The 16,081-nt window shown below is 42.5% G+C and overlaps 1 protein-coding gene across 9 annotated transcripts in view; it reads right to left on the bottom strand.

The window, feature by feature from the left end:
• The window catches only part of LOC139275246 (inositol polyphosphate-4-phosphatase type I A), a 248,985-nt gene that overhangs the window by 221,017 nt on the left and 11,887 nt on the right, over positions 1 to 16,081 (bottom strand). For 7 of the 9 annotated variants that reach the window (XM_070892436.1, XM_070892440.1, XM_070892431.1 and 4 more), the window contains exon 2: positions 9,959 to 10,058. The exons of 1 other annotated variant lie outside the window; for it this stretch is intronic. The gene's annotated coding sequence lies outside the window, so the exon portion shown is untranslated. Of the gene's footprint in view, positions 1 to 9,958; positions 10,059 to 10,606; positions 10,692 to 16,081 lie in introns of those variants that run through there. One more of the 9 variants, XM_070892432.1, reaches the window with a different exon arrangement.

The raw sequence follows: 16,081 nt of genomic DNA, 5'->3' as shown, positions 1-16,081 counted from the left end.
CATATTTTCCAACATTGTATTCCATCTACCAAACCTTAGCCCATTCGTTTAACCTATCTAAATCTCTTTGCAGCCTCTCTGAGTCCTCTACACAACCCACTAATCTTTGTGTCGTCTGCAAATTTTGTTACACTACACTCTGTCCCCTCTTCCAGGTCATCTATGTATATTGTAAACAGTTGTGGTCCCAGCATCGATCCCTGTGACACACCACTAACCACCGATTTCCAACCCGAAAAGGACCCATTTATCCCGACTCTCTGCTTTCTGTTAGCCAGCCAATTCTCGATCCATGCGAATACATTTCCTCTGACTCCGCGTACCTTTATCTTCGCAGTAACCTTTTGTGTGGCACCTTATCGAATGCCTTTTGGAAATCTAAATACACCACATCCATCGGTACACCTCTATCCACCATGCTCGTTATATCCTCAAAGAATTCCAGTAAATTAGTTAAACATGATTTCCCCTTCATGAATCCATGTTGCGTCTGCTTGATTGCACTATTCCTATCTAGATGTCCCGCTATTTCTTCCTTAATGATAGCTTCAAGCATTTTCCCCACTACAGATGTTAAACTAACCGGCCTGTAGTTACCTGCCTTTTGTCTGCCCCCTTTTTTAAACAGAGGCGTTACATTAGCTGCTTTCCAATCTGCTGGTACCTCCCCAGAGTCCAGAGAATTTGGGGAGATTATAACGAATGCATCTGCTATAACTTCCGCCATCTCTTTTAATACCCTGGGATGCATTTCATCAGGACCAGGGGACTTGTCTACCTTGAGTCCATTAGCCTGTTCAGCACTATCCCCCTAGTGATGGTGATTATCTCAAGGTCCTCTCTTCCCACATTCCCGTGACCAACAATTTTTGGCATGGTTTTTGTGTCTTCCACTGTGAAGACCGAAGCAAAATAATTGTTTAAGGTCTCAGCCATTTCCACATTTCCTATTATTAAATCCCCCTTCTCATCTTCTAAGGGACCAACATTTACTTTAGTCACTCTTTTCCATTTTATATATCTGTAAAAGCTTTTACTATCTGTTTTTATGTTTTGCGCAAGTTTACTTTCGTAATCTATCTTTCCTTTCTTTATTGCTTTCTTAGTCATTCTTTGCTGTCGTTTAAAATTTTCCCAATCTTCTAGTTTTCCACTAACCTTTGCCACCTTATACGCATTGGTTTTTAATTTGATACTCTCCTTTATTTCCTTGGTTATCCACAGCTGGTTATCCCTTCTCTTACCACCCCTCTTTGTCACTGGAATATATTTTTGTTGAGCACTATGAAAGAGCTCCTTAAAAGTCTTCCACTGTTCCTCAATTGTGCCACCGTTTAGTCTGTGTTCCCAGTCAACTTTAGCCAACTCTGCCCTCATCCCACTGTAGTCCCCTTTGTTTAAGCATAGTACACTCGTTTGAGACACTACTTCCTCACCCTCAATCTGTATTACAAACTCAACCATACTGTGATCACTCATTCTGAGAGGATCTTTTACTAGGAGATCGTATATTATTCCCGTCTCTTTACACAGGTCCAGATCCAAGATAGTTTGCTCCCTTGTAGGTACTGTAACATACTGTTTTAAGAAACAATCCCGTATGCATTCTATGAATTCCTCCTCAAGGCTACCCCATGCGATTTGATTTGACCAATCGATATGTAGGTTAAAATCCTCCACGATTACTGCCGCTCCTTTTCACATTCCTCTATTATTCCCTTGATTATTGTCTGCCCCACCGTGACATTATTATTTGGGGGCCTATATACTACGCCCACCAGTGACTTTTTCCCCTTACTATCTCTAATCTCCACCCACAATGATTCAACATTTTGTTCATTAGAGCCAATATCGTCTCTCACAACTGCCCTGATATCATCCTTTATTAACAGAGCTACCCCCACCTCCTTTCCCTTCTTGTCTATCTTTCCGAATGACAGATGAGAGGAACGACCAAGATCCTGCTTCTGCATCAGAGAATGTTCCCCCCACCTCTGCATTCATCCCCCCCAATGAGGCACCGCCTGAGGAGCTCGTCGGCGAGGCGCCGTGGAGCGAAGAGGAGAAGGGGTAGAAGTGGGGAGAAGGGAAGGAAAGTGAGGTGCAGGTCCGCAGGTGATGGTTGTGTTATATCTCCATCCAGGTGTATGCAATTTGTTGTAATGTATGGGGGGGGGGGGGGGGAGGGGACCACCCTCCTGATTTGCCTTTGTATTCTGTGTTGCTGGACATGAACATTTGATTGATGTCAATGGTGGAAAAGGTGGGGTGAGGGCAGGGGTTGGGTGTTTTTGCCTGTGATACTTATGATTTCAGACTAATGTTGGTATAAAAAAAAATTTGTTGAACATAGCCTTGTTGCGCAGTGTCTCAGATAGTTGGACCATTACACACTGGTGATTCCTTCACACGAAAGCGTTAAATACAACTTAACTTCAATCAACGTAAACTTTAACTGGCACCAAGGTGATGGGCACCATTGATGTCTGAGCTGCACACACACAGCAGTGTGTCAGCGTTGTCACTCACATCAATGTTCTTTCAGGCAAATCGTTCATATATCAGCTCCTCAAGCAAGAGTCTTTGCAGCTATGTAGCCACCTTGGGCCCTTTCCTGTGGTCTGAAGGGTGTCGTGGGCATGGTTGCGTAGCCAGCCCGATTGTCTGAGCCTAGGTCAGCATCCAGCCCCTCGTCGTCCTCTTCCTCTCTCTCTCTCTCTCTCTCTCTCTCCTCTGAGGTAGAGCATCAGTCCCTTGTGGCAATTCTTGGCCTCTCCTGATGGCCAGATTGTGCAGCATGGAGCACACAACCACGAATTTACCTACTTGCTCAGGGTTGTATTGTAGCTCCCCTCCTGAGTGGTCCAGACATCTGAAGCGCTGCTTAAGCACAGTTATTGTTTTTTGGACCACATTGCGTGTGTCTCTGTGTCTCTGGTTGTATCGCTTCTCGGCCTCTGTGTGGGTGTCATGTAAGGGGGTCATCAGCCAGGTGGCTAGGCCATATTGGTTATCACCAAGCATCCAGCATTGTCCTTGTGGCTGACTCTTAAAAGATGTCAGAGACAGCGCTCTCACACAGGATGTGAGCCTCATCGAAGGTGCCCGAACATTTGGCATTCACTGCCATGATGATCTGGTTGTGGTTGACAACTCGTTGGACCTTCAGGAAGTGAAATCCTTTTCTGTTATGAAAACACACCGGGTCCTGAGAAGGTGGCCGCATGGCGATGTGAGTGCACTGTATAGCTCCCTGCACCATGGGGAACTTAGCAATGCAGTAGAATGCTCCAGCCCTGTCAGTCTGAGCCTCCGTGATCATGGGAAAGTTGATAAAAGTCCATCCTACACGCATACAGGACCTCCATGATCTGTCTAATGCAGCGATGGATTGCATGGTGAGACAGAGGGCAAATCTCGACCGCGGAGGCCCGAAAGGAACCGGACACGTAGAAAGACATTGCCGCAGTGATCTTGACCTCGACCGACACTGATGTCCTGATGGCAGACTGCATATGTGGCCTGATGAGCGCTCATATTTCATTGATCACCACCTTGTGGAAGCGCAGTCTCCGAAGGCAGGTGCGGTCGGACACGTTGAGGTAAAACCTCTTTTCCCTGTACGTGCGGGATGTGTACGGTCTGGCCCTCCTCCTCATTCTTACACGTCTTAAATTGGGGACATAATGATGTGCATCACACATTGAGCCATCTGCACTCTGCAGCATCTGGGTATTAATCGATGCAGACTGAGAAATGGCTGGCCTCATTGCAATGAAAGTATAATAGCGATTGATCAGAATCAATAATTTCCTCACTAAAATACACCTAGAGTAAACCCTGAATAGTCCAGCGTCTGAAAATATGTCTGTCGAAATGGTCACTTCACCTAAGAACTCCGGAGTCAATGCAAACTCCCCCAAAGTTGAAGCAGCCTTTTGAATGAAGCGACCTGCGATTTAAAAAATGGCAGCCACACCGCTGGCTTTAGTTCAGAACAGTTCCACTTTTCTGGGCAAGCGATATTGTGGGTGGTGTGCGCGCGAGGTGGTGGGCGATCTCCTGGACGTTAGTTTTGCTAAATGTGCTCTTTACGACCAAAAAAAAAAAGGGCAGGTGGTATTATTAACTCTCGGCGTTAATTCCGTGCGGAAAGTAACGCTGGGCAATATTATGGCCGTTGATTTCGTCCAGAAAAAGTGGGTGGGTGGTATTATTTTTTCCCAGCGTTACGCACATGGGGAAAGTAACGCTTGGCGATAAATTTCCGAAAAATGCCCGTCAGTTTCCATTTTGAGGCTAAATGGACAAGATATGGGTGTTAACATCCATTTTACTGCTGAAAGGACGTATAAGCGGGCGTTAAGCATGCAACAAGGAAACTCTAGCCCATGGTTTCAAAGTAAATGGAAGTGTCACTATTCAAGGTGAAGCACGAATAAATGTTCAACAATTATGATCCGCAGAATCTGAAACAAACATCTTTAAGGCAACATTTATACAGCTACAAGATGCCAATCAACAGAAGATAGACATAAAAAGGACAGTTCTATGAGGGAAAATTACATTAGAGTACACCAAGCTGAGCTACTGAGGAGAATCTTGGACTCCCAACATACTGAAGGCATGAAAAAGAGATGCAAGACAGAGGAGCTCCTATACCTTATGCAATGCCAGCGTGCACCCTAGTTCCTCTTTCATGTAAAACACTTGCCAGAGTGCTTTTTGGAAACAGTGATTTGTCTCCCATGCTCCCAACATATCATTTGGTCTTTGCATTATTTAGTCTTCCAGAAAAATTACTGACACGGTCAACATTAAAAACAAATGCTCTGTTTTCTAATTGGATTCATCAACAGAAAATGTTACAGAAATGAAACATTTAATTCTCATAGCTGCTGAAAACAAGTACTTGTATGGCTAAGTAACCATATGTCTCAAGGACATGTAATAAAGTCAAAACAAATTGTTTGAACCTTACAGAAATCACTGTTGAAAACACATTTGGAAAAGTGAGTGTAGTTTTAGGCACCCTCCCTTCACAAGGAAATTGGTGCATTTAAGTTCAGAGAAAAGAATTCTGCAACTTGTCTTATTATAACTTTAACTCTCAGCTTTCCTGTGTATCTCAACACTTCAGTACACGAATATCCTTGGCTACCCAAACAAAGGCCTGGATTTTCCGGCGCCTGTGACCGTGTACACACAGCCTACACGGTCGCAAGTGCCCTGCAAGTTATGGGTTTCCACATGCGACACACGAAAACCCGGAACTTGCAATCTGTCAAGTTTGAGCTTAACAGATCGCACGAATCCGAAGGAAATTTGTTGGCGCAGTGTTGGAACTACTACCCACGAAACTCTTATACCAGGTGAAAGCAGGTGTAAGGCCTTCTTTTAGTAGCATAAGTGTTTATATTAAATTAACATTTGTAAAATCATTTAAACATTAAATAACCCCTTTAAAAATGTTTACATTTATTTTTCAAAATATTAAATTTTTGTTTTATGTTTAAATTGTATTTGAATTAATTTTAAAAAGATGATTTATTGTTATTTAGGTTGTAAGAAAATCTTTTTTTATATGATTCCTATTATGCTTATGGGGATTCCGTTTATAAATGGAATCACCATAATCATAATAGGAATCCCCTTTTTGATTGGTTGGGCCGGCCCACGTGATCCCAGGGACGTTTGTGAATCCCCTGCGCCCCTGGGATATGTGGGCCTTTACGCAGGCCCAGGAGCGCAAGTCTCCGTACGTCCGGGGGTATTCGGCAAGTACAGATTTTACTCACAGTTTGAAGCATTCGTCCTCAGATAGCAATTTCAGGTCCAATATTTACAACAACTTAAGCTATCTTGTCTGGTTATATTGGGCTGCTTGTATCACCCAACGAGATAATATTCAGCAGTAGTGTTCGTGGTTTAAAGTTTTAAGATACGCCATAAGTTAATGTGGTGGTGCCTACAATACACCTAGTTCAACCTTTAGAAACCTGCGTGTTAACTGGTGAAGAATTTTCTATGGATTTAGTTTTGAGCCAGAGACCAACTGTTATTCTAAGCTCTTATTCTACCACTGTATAGTGCAGTACACTGCTGCCCCATAGGCTGCACTAATATTCTTTAACTTTACAATTTTCAGTAATATACTGTAGTCTATTTTTCCATTATACAGACATTTTGAAAATCTCTTAAAATAGGCAAGTCTAATGGCATACAGGTTTACTCGGGGAAAACTGTACAAATGGCACAACACAATAGCTAGTGGATTTCTGATTACTAGTTGCATCTGGGACAAAGAGCTCTACTAGTCAAATGAGGGACTCTGAATAGTAAAAGAAAAGGTAATAGGAATTTGCAACCTTAGTGGCCATCATCTACCATCATAAATGGCACCAACAGGTGGTACCCAATCCGAGGCTTATTTGTCAGATATGTCAATTCTCACCTGGAGTGTCTTATGATGTGCTACCCAACATCTCGGAAGGAAGTTATAATTAAAAAGTACCACTTTTTTACCACTTCTCAAAAATGCAAAATAAAATCTAAAACTGTTGAAGTCTGTTCACATAATTACACATAAAAAGGTAACACTCTAGGTGAGATCATCAGTTACACCTCTAGCTTTGGAAATTTCATCCTACTTACAGATTTTACTGAAAGCAATTAAAAAAACATCACATTCTTCCAGGAGTCAGTATTGATCCCATATTTGTAAAGCTACCCTCAGCCAAGGCATCGGCATTGACCTGTGCATCTTCTAGTAGGAGGGGAAAATCAAGTTATGCCTCCTGATAACCAGTGCATGCATGTGGGCATCAGGGGAGGGCAAGGGCTCGGCTTTGATAACTACACATGGGTGAATAGACTGCCGACATACACCTTCGAGACGTTTCTTTTCATTATTTGTTCTCAGGACATGGGCAATGTTAGCCAGGTGCATTTATTGCCCATCTCTGGGAGTGGTGGGATTATCAGCTTACACAACTGAGTGGCTTACAAGTTCAATGCAGAGGTCATTAAGTGTCAACCACAGACTACAGAGTTACCCAAGCCAGAGTGGATAAGGAGGTAGTTTCCTCACCAGATGTATTGAACTTCAATATGACCTCCCAGTTGCTAGTCCAGTACTAGAACTACCCTACTGTACCCACTTGAGTCATGGCCAGTTGGGCAAGTTACTGCAGGAAGACCAGTGCCAACAGAATAAGCAATGGCTTTGGACGAGAAACGGAAGTGGAAAAAAATGATTTTTTTTTTAAAAACTTCACATTAGCATTTTGAAGAGGAAAGAAGCATTTAAAATGTTCATATACACTGATGATGTTATAGCTGTAAATGTCCAATTTTATGACACATTAGAAGTTATAAAAAAAATGGTTAAATCATCAGGCAAATGTATTTGCATTTGGATAAACATAGAAACATCAAAAATAGGTGCAGGAGCAGGCCCTTCGAGCCTGCATCACAATTCAATATGATCATGGCTGATCATGCAACTTCAGTACCCCATTCCTGCTTTCTCTCCATACCCCTTTAGCCGTAAGGGCCACATCTAACTCCTTTTTGAATATATCTAACGAACTGGTCTCAACAACTTTCTGTGGTAGAGAATTCCACAGGTTCACAATTTTCTGAGTGAAGAAGTTTCTCCTCATCTCAGTCCTAAATGGCTTACCCCTTATCCCTAGACTGTGACCCCTGGTTCTGGACTTCCCCAACATCGGGAACATTCTTCCTGCATCTAATCTGTCCAATCCCGTCAGAATTTTATATGTTTCTGAGATTCCCTCTCATTCTTCTAAATTCCAATGAATACAAGCCTAGTCGATCCAATCTTTTCTTCATATGTCTGTCCTGCCATCCCGGGAATCAGTCTGGTGAACCTTCGCTGCACTCCCTCAACAGCAAGAATGTCTTTCCTCAGATTAGACGACCAAAACTGAACACAATATTCCAGGTGAGGCCTCGCTAAGGCCCTGTACAACTGCAGTAAGACCTCCCTGCTCCTATACTCAAATCCTCTCGCTATGAAGGCCAACATGCCATTTTTGCCTTCTTCACCAGCTGCTGTACCTGCATGACAACTTTCAATGACTGATGTACCATGACACCCAGGTCTCATTGCACCTCCCCTTTTCCTAATCTGTCACCATTCAGATAATATTCTGCCTCCCTGTTTTTGCCACCAAAGTGGATAACCTCACAGTTATCTACATTATACTGCATCTGCCATGCATTTGCTCACTCACCTAATCTGTCCAAGTCATCCTCCTCACAGCAAACACTGCCACCCATCTTAGTGTCATCTGCAAACTTGCCGATATTACATTCAATTCCTTCGTCCAAATCATTAATGTATATTGTAAATAGCTGGGGTCCCAGCACTGAACCTTGCGGTACCCCACTAGTCACTGCCTGCTATTCTGAAAAGGGCCCGTTTATTCCTACTCTTTGCTTCCTGTCTGCCAACCAGTTCTCTATCCACGTCAATACATTACCCCCAATACCATATGCCTTAATTTTGCACACTAATCTCGTGTGGGACCTTGTCAAAAGCCTTTTGAAAGTCCAAATACACCACCATCCACTGGTTCTCCCTTGTCCACTCTACTAGTTACATCCTCAAAAAATTCTAGAAGATTTGTTCAGCACGATTTTCCTTTCATAAATCCATGCTGACTTGGACCGATCCTGTCACTGCTATCCAAATGCACTGCTATTTCATCCTTAATAATTGATTCCAACATTTTCCCCACTACCGATGTCAGGCTAACCGGTCTAGAATTCGGTTTTCTCTTTCCCTCCTTTTTTAAAAAGTGGGGTTACATTAGCTACCCTCCAATCCATAGGAACCGATCCAGAGTCTATAGAATGTTGGAAAATGACCACCAATGCGTCCACTATTTCTAGGGCCACTTCCTTAAGTACTCTGGGATGCAGACTATCAGGCCCTGGGGATTTATCGGCCTTCAATCCCATCAATTTCCCTCACACAATTTCCTGACTAATAAGGATTTCCTTCAGTTCCTCCTTCTCACTAGACCTTCAGTCCCCTAGTATTTCCGGAAGGTTATTTGCGTCTTCCTTAGGTGAAGATAGAACCAAAGTATATGTTCAACTGGTCTGCCATTTCTTTATTCCCCATTATAAATTCCCCTGATTCTGACTGCAAGGGACCTACATTTGTCTTCACTAATCGTTTTCCCTTCACATTTCAATAGAAGCTTTTGCAGTCAGGTTTTATGTTCCCTGCAAGCTTCCTCTCATACTCTATTTTCCCCCTCCGAATGAATTCCTTAGTCCTCCTCTGCTGAATTCTAAATTTCTCCCAGTCCTCAGGTTTGCTGCTTTTTCTGGCCAATTTATATGCCTCTTCCTTGGATTTAACACGACCCCTAATTTCCCTTGTTAGCCACGGTTGAGCCACCTTCCCCGTTTTATTTTTACGCCAGACAGGGATGTACAATTGTTGAAGTTCATCCATGTGATCTTTAAGGCTGATGAACAAAGGTGTTTCTTTGCTGTAGTAACTGCATTCACACATACTAACATTCCTTGATGGATCACCAAGGCACTGTTACACTGCAGCACTTTCTAATGAACAAGCTGTGTACTCGGTCAAGGATAAGTACCCTTTGATTGCTACGACTCTGCTTGATGAAAGATTACAACTTCCAGCATAGCTGCTACATACAATGGTAGTACAACATCAACATTGCTATTCACACTCACTTCATTGAAATGACCACGTATCCTTCACTAAAACCATCATTTATGATCAAATGTTGTGAATTCTATTCACAGACAATATTTCCTTAGGAAATTTGAAGAGTCAGAGGCATTTAATAATATCCTTTAAAGCCACACTGTGCCATGTTGGGTTATATAATACACACCACCCTCCCTTTAGATTTTGGATTGTTTGACAAAATTAATTTGAAATTCTTACCTTGCTTTCAGCATTGAAAAAGGGACACTGCAGTTCAAGACATTACAAGTCTATAATTGTATTGAGACATTCGGCGTGAAGAGCAAGATGTTGGTAGAACCTAAAAATGAACAGAAATACTTTTGCTGCAGTACTGAGATCTATATACCTTGCTGTAGTTTCTCCAGCCAATGCTGCTTGGCTGATCTACTTATGTACCCCACTCTGATTTGAAATTGATGATTCAGCTGCACAGACCCAAGGGGAGTTGCATCATTTCTTTTGGCAGAACACAGACTCTGTTGAAGTCTTGCATTGAAAACTTGAGAGTAACCACATCTTCTGAATTTGAAGCTTCAAAGTAGGCTAAGCAGAACTCAAATAAAATTTGCAGAACCCAAGTGCACAGTTCCACCACTGAACCCTTGGGGAACATATGAAGCTTCAAGACATAATTACCCTATATAACACACAACTATTCCAAGCTTTGACACTCCAGCTTTTCTAATTATCAGACTTAAAAAAGCTTCAATTATCTTATAAAGCTGCAATATGGATTCAAAGTCATCATTTAGAGAAAAAAAAGTCCCAAGATTATTTTATTATATCTAATCTAGATTTATTTCGGTCTTAAAATATATACTTTTTTGTCCCCTGTTGTTTGCTCACCATCATGGAACGATATTCCATCCAACACTACGAGATCAAAGTTGAGCTTTTGCCCAACCTTCGGTGCGATTCCATAAGCAGCCTGTGGAGAGACAATCACAGTAAGGGGGAAAACTGGAGGTCAGTCCCTCACTTTCAATCCCCACTCAACGGAATGGCACGCCATAAGATGGCACTCGAGAGACACCCAGCTAAACATCGATCGTTGTCTAAGTAAAACACGACTCATTTATTTCCTAGTTACATGGGTCAGGTAAATCTGGTCAATGGAGCTGTGATAAGAGTATTCAAACAGGCTCATTGAGACAGACTGTGAAAATTCACAGACCCCCAAGTCAAGGCTGCTACATGCAGTTCAGCATGTTGCATTAACTCATCAATCAACTTGACATTTTCGGACCTTGGGTAGCGAGCCAATTAAAACGTTAAAAGACTTTCAATTGAGCCAATAAGGTCAAAGAAGGCGAGTTCTTTTCTGTAAATTGATCCAGGTATAAAAATACAGCCATTTTGACCATGTGTCTCAGTTAGACAAAGAAACTGGCAATCAGCCAGCAGCTTGTTACTCTCTGCCAAGATTAAAAAGTTAAAACTACCATTGGAGTTCGTATTTCATTGGAAATTAAGAGATCTAACAATCTGCCAAGTCAAAATTATGTTACAGTACTTTGCTCTTACTGCTGTGAAGTATTCAGAAAATACAGAGTGCATTGGTTGTAATTTACCAAAATCCCTGGATTCTGGAGAGGTCCCAGCAGATTGGAAAACTGCAAATGTAACACCCCTATTTAAAAAAGGCAGACAAAAGTAGGAAACTATAGACCAGTTAGCCTAACATCTGTGGTTGGGAAAGTATTGGAGTCCATTATTAAAGCAGTAGCAGGACATTTGGAAAAGCGCAATTCACTCAGGCAGAGTCAGCATGGATTTATGATGGGGAAGTCATGTTTGACAAATTTGCTGGAATTGTTTGAGGATGTAACGAACAGGGTGGATAAAGGGGAACCAGTGGAGGTGGTGTATTTGGACTTCCAAAAGGCATTTGACAAGGTAGGTTACTGCACAAGATAAAAGTTCACAGGGTTGGGGGTAATAGATTAGCATGGATAGAGGATTGGCTAACTAACAGAAAAAAGAGAGTCGGGATAAATGGTTCATTCTCGGGTTGGCAATCAGTAACTAGTGGGGTGCCGCAGGGATCAGTGCTGGGACCCCAACTATTTACAATCTATATTAATGACTTGGATGAAGGGACAGAGTGTAACATAGCCAAGTTTGCTGACGATACAAAGATGGGAGGAAAAGCAATATGAGGGGAGGACACAAAAAATCTGCAAAAGGCTAAGTGAGTGGGCAAAAATTTGGCAGATGGAGTATAATGTTGGAAAGTGTGAGGTCATGCACTTTGGCATAAAAAAATCAAAGAGCAAGTTATTAATTAAATGGAGAAAAATTACAAAATGCTGCAGTACAGCGGGACCTGGGGTACTTGTGCATGAAACACAAAAGGATAGTATGCAGGTACAGCAAGTGATCAGGAAGACCAGTGGTATCTTGTCCTTTATTGCAATGGGGGATGGAGTATAAAAGCAGTGAAGTCTTGCTACAGCTATATAAAGGTATTGGTGAGGCCACACCTGGAACACTGCATGCAGTTTTGGATTCCATATTCATGAAAGGATATACTTGCTTTTGGAGGCAGTTCAGAGAAGGGTCACTAGGTTGATTCCAGGGATGAGGGGGTTGACTTATGAGGAAAGGTTGAGGCGGCTCTACTCATTGGAATTCAGAAGAATGAGGTGTGATCTTATCAAAACGTATAAGATTATGAGGGGGCTTGACAAGGTGGATGCAGAGAGGATGTTTCCACTGGTTGGGGAGACTAGAACTAGGGGGCATAATCTTAGAATAAGGGGTCGCCCATTAAAAACTGAGATGAGGAGGAATTTCTTCTCTCAAAGGATTGTAAATCTGTGGAATTCGCTGCCTCAGACAACTGTGGAAGCTGGGATTTTGAATAAATTTAAGTCAGAGATAGACAATCTCTTAACCGATAAGGGGTTATGGGGAGCAGGCAGGGAAGTGGACCAGAGTTCATGACTGGATCAGCCATGATCGTATTAAATGGCGGAGCAGGCTAGAGAGGCCATATGGCCTACATCTGCTCCTATTTCTTATGTTCTTATGTATAATAGACACGTATTTAGTACAAAACAAGGAACACAGACATCAGTAATATATTATATAATACACACACACACTGAATTCTCTCATCTGCTCTGCCACAATTTTCTTTCGCTCCTTTACAACACTGCACTTTATATCACTGATTGCTCAGATTGATAGCCACGCAATGGTGCAACTTGAACACCCTAAAGATCCCAACAATCACTGACACTAGACGTTCATTCATTCTCCCTAAACCATAGATCTAACATCCTAAATATGGAGTTCTACTTTCCGCAATTCAATATAGAAATGGCACACATGGAAAAAAATAACTTTGCAACAATCTTACATCCAATCACTGAAATATAATCCTTGATTACATGTCTGTGAAAATAGGAACTGGTCACAATTCAAGTTGTAACTTTTGATATTATACAGTTGCAATATGACTGGTCATTTAAAATTTAGTTACTGCTAACTTGCTCTTCCCCAGGCTGGAGAAAATAATCATCTGGTATGCAAAATGTCATTTCCAACACATGCTTTCGCAAATACAAAAACAAGCAGGAACCACTAGCGATGTTTTCTACTGACTATCCCACTTGGGGAGGAGAAAGACGAGATAGACGAGATATCCTCTCTATTTATCTTTCCTCCTTTAAACGTATCTCTTTAACCAAGCTTTGGTCATCTGCCCCAATATCACCTTATGTGGCTCAGTGTCAAATTATTTTTTACAAAACTTCTGTGAAGCGCCTTGGGATGTTTTACTACGTTGAAGATGCTATATAAATACAAGTTGTTGTTCTATCAGAGATTGAGGTGCCTCCAAGACATGCCTGGCGATGGATGGAGGGGGCTGGGAACTGCGGCACACAGGCTAACTTACTAATTAAACCTGAATGGGTAGACTTGTTTGTATACACCCCGCACCCCCACTCAGCTCCAAATAACCATGTGAGCCAATGTCCCAATGGTAGACTAATCTTAGTTGGACAAGCAGTGGGAAGCAGCTCCAATATGCCACGCGGATTTAGCTAGTCAAACTCCTGCACTTTGGGGTCCCTAAGCCTTGGCTCGCTTAACCTGCACCCAAGCTCTCTGAACTGGATTAAGTGCCATGTGTCCGTATGAGAGCAAGTACACAATCCATATAGAATCATAGAAATTTACAGCACGGAAGGAGGCCATTTTAGCCCATTCTGTCCACGCCGGCCGACAAAGAGCTACCCAGTCTAATCCAACTTTCCAGCTCTTGGTCCATAGCCCTCTGGGTTACGGCACTTCAAGTGTACATCCAAGCACTTTTTAAATGTGGTGAGGGTTTCAGCCTCTACCACCCTTTCAGGCAGTGAGTTCCAGACCCCCACCACCCTCAGTGAAGAAATTGCCACTCAAATTTCCTCTAAATCTTCTACCAATTACTTTAAATCTATGCCCACTGGTTATTGAGCCCTCTGCTAAGGAAAATAGGTCCTTCCTAGCCACTCTATCTAGGCCCCTCATAATTTTATACACCTCAATCAGGTCTCCCCTCAGCCTCCTCAATTCCACAGAAAACAAACCCAGTCTATCCAATCTTTCCTCATAGCTAAAATTCTCCAGTCCAGGCAGCATCCTTGTAAATCTCCTCTGCACCCTCTTTAGTGCAATCACATCTTTCCTGTAATGTGGTGACCGGAACTGCACGCACTACTCCAGCTGTGGCTTAACTAGTGTTTTATCCAGTTCAAGCATAACCTCCCTGCTCTTGTATTCTATGCCTTGGCCAATAAAGGCAAGTATTCCGTATGCCTTCTTAACGACCTTATCTACCTAGGCTGCTACCTTCACAGATCTGTGGACATGCACTCCAAGGTCTTTTTGTTCCTCTACACTTCCCCGTGTCCTACCATTTAATGTGTATGCCCTTGTCTTTTGAGATCTTCCCAAATGCATTATCGCACACTTCTCTAGATCGAATGCCATTTGCCACTGTTCTGCCCACCTGACCATTTCATTGATATCTTTCTGCAGTCTACCACAGCACCAATTATTAACCACAGCACCAATTTTTGTATCATACCCCCTACATTCAAGTCTAAATCATTGATATATATACACACACCACAAAAGCAAGGGACCGAGTACTGAGCCCTGCAGAACTCCACCGGAAACAGTCTTCCAGTCACTAAAACACCCATCAATCATTACCCTTTGATTCCTGCCTCCGAGCCAATTTTGGCTCCAACTTGCCACTTTGCCTTGGATCCTATGGGCTTTTACTTTCGTGACCGAGTAATTACAGACTTGTCAGCCTAACCTCAGTGGTGGGGAAATTATTGGAAAAAATCCTGAAAGACAGGATAAATCTACATTTAGAAAGGCAAGGATTAATCAGGGACAGTCAGCACGGATTTGTTAAGGGAAGATCGTGTTTGACTAACCTGATTGAATTTTGAGAGGAGGTAACCAGGAGGGTCGATGAGGGTATTGGGTATGATGTAGTGTATACAAACTTTAGCAAAGCTTTTGATAAGGTCCCACATGGTAGACTGGTCACGAAGGTTAAAGCCCATGGTATCCTGGGCAAAGTGGCAAGTTGGATCCAAAATTGGTTTAGAGGTAGGAAGCAAAGGGTAATGGTTGATGGATGTTTTTGTGACTGGAAGGATGTTTCCAGTGGAGTTCTGCAGGGCTCAGTACTGGGTCCCTTGCTTTTTGTGTTATGCATTAATTATCTAGATTTGAATATAGGGGGTACGATTAAGAAGTTTGCAGATGACACTAAAATTGGCTGTGTGGTTAATGAAGAGGAAAGTCATGGGCTGCAGGAGGATATCAATCTGCTGGTCAGGTGGGCAGAACAGTGGCAAATGGAATTTAATTCAGAGAAGTGTGAAGTAATGCACTTGGGGATGGCTAATAAGGAAAGGGCATACACATTAAATGGTAGGCCACTTAGAAGTGTAGATGAACAAAGGGACCTTGGAGTGCTTGTCCACAGATCGCTGAAAGTCGCAGGCCAGGTGGATAAGGTGGTTAAGAAGGCATACGGAAATGCTTGCCTTTATTGGCCAAGGCATAGAATACAATAGCAGAGAGGTTATGCTTAAATTGTATAATAATCTGGTTAGGCCATAGCCGGAGTACTGCGTGCAGTTCTGGTCACTATTATAGGAAGGATGTGATTGCACTAGAGAGGGTGTAGAAGAGATTTACTAGAATGCTGCCTGGAATGGAGAATCTTAGCTATGAGGACAGATTGGATAGGCTGGGTTTGTTCTCATTGGAACAGAGGAGGCTGAGAGGAGACCTCATTGAGGT

Source organism: Pristiophorus japonicus, chromosome 10 (assembly GCF_044704955.1).
Source record: "Pristiophorus japonicus isolate sPriJap1 chromosome 10, sPriJap1.hap1, whole genome shotgun sequence".
Classification (NCBI taxonomy): Eukaryota; Metazoa; Chordata; class Chondrichthyes; family Pristiophoridae; genus Pristiophorus; species Pristiophorus japonicus.
The sequence above is the reverse complement of the archived record's forward strand: the minus strand, read 5'-3'. Positions and strand labels throughout refer to the sequence as shown.